The following is a 1,169-nucleotide window of genomic DNA, read 5'->3' as shown; positions in this document are numbered from 1 at the left end:
GGTATTCCTCAGGTGAGAATTCTTTGTTTAGCTCTGAGCACCATTTTTTAATGGGGTTATTTGATTTTCTGGAGTCAACCTTCTTGAGTTCTCTCTCTATATATTAAATATTAGTACCCTACTGATTTAGGATTGGTAAAGGTCCTTTCCCAATCTGTTGGTGGCCTTTTTGTCTTATTGACAGTGTCATTTCCCTTACAGAAGCTTTGTAATTTTATGAGGTCCCATTTTTCAATTCTCAATCTTACAGCACAAGCCATTGCTGTTCTATTCAGTAATATTTCCCCTGTGCCCATATCTTCGGGACTTTTCCTCACTTTCTACTCTATAAGTTTCACTGTCTCTGGTTTTATGTGGAGTTCCTTGATCCACTTAGATTTGTCCTAAGTACAATGAGATAGGAATGGATCAATTCACATTCTTCTACATTATAACTGTCAGTTGTGACAGCACCATTTGTTGAAAATGCTGTCTTTTTTCCACTGGATGGTTTTAGCTCCCNTGTCAAAGATCAAGTGACCATAGGTGTGTGGGTTCATTTCTGGGTCTTCAATTCTATTCCATTGGTCTACTTCTCTGTCACTATACCAGCACCATGCAGTTTTTATCACAATTGCTCTGTAGTACAGCTTTAGGTCAGGAAAGCTGATTCCAACAGAAGTTCTTTTATCATTGAGAAGAGTTTTTACTATCCTAGTTTTTTTTGTTATTCTAGATGAATTTGCAAATTGCCCTTTCTTTTTTTTTCTTTTATCTTTTTTTTCATTCTTTTTTAAAATTAGGTATTTATTTCATTTACATTTCCAATACTATCCCAAAGTCCCTCCCCCACTCCCCCACCCATTCTCCCTCCCCCACTCCCCCACCCACTCTCCCTTACCCACTCCCCAACCCACTCTTTCTCAGCCTGTTTATCCTTTATGTACAGAAAGGCCATTGACTTGTTTGAGTTAATTTTTTATCCCTCTACTTCACTGAAGCTGTTTATCAGGTTTAGGTGTTCTCTGGTGAAATTTTTAGGGTCACGTATATATACTATCATATCATCTGCAAAAAGTGATACTTTGACTTCTTCCTTTCCAGTTTGTATTCCCTTGATCTCCTTTTGTTGTTGAATTGCTCTGACTAGGACTTCAAGTACTATATTGAATAGGTAGGGAGAAAGTGGG

The sequence above is a fragment of the Mus caroli genome, chromosome 3 (assembly GCF_900094665.2).
Source record: "Mus caroli chromosome 3, CAROLI_EIJ_v1.1, whole genome shotgun sequence".
NCBI lineage: Eukaryota > Metazoa > Chordata > Mammalia > Rodentia > Muridae > Mus > Mus caroli.
Note: the sequence above shows the minus strand (reverse complement) of the source record.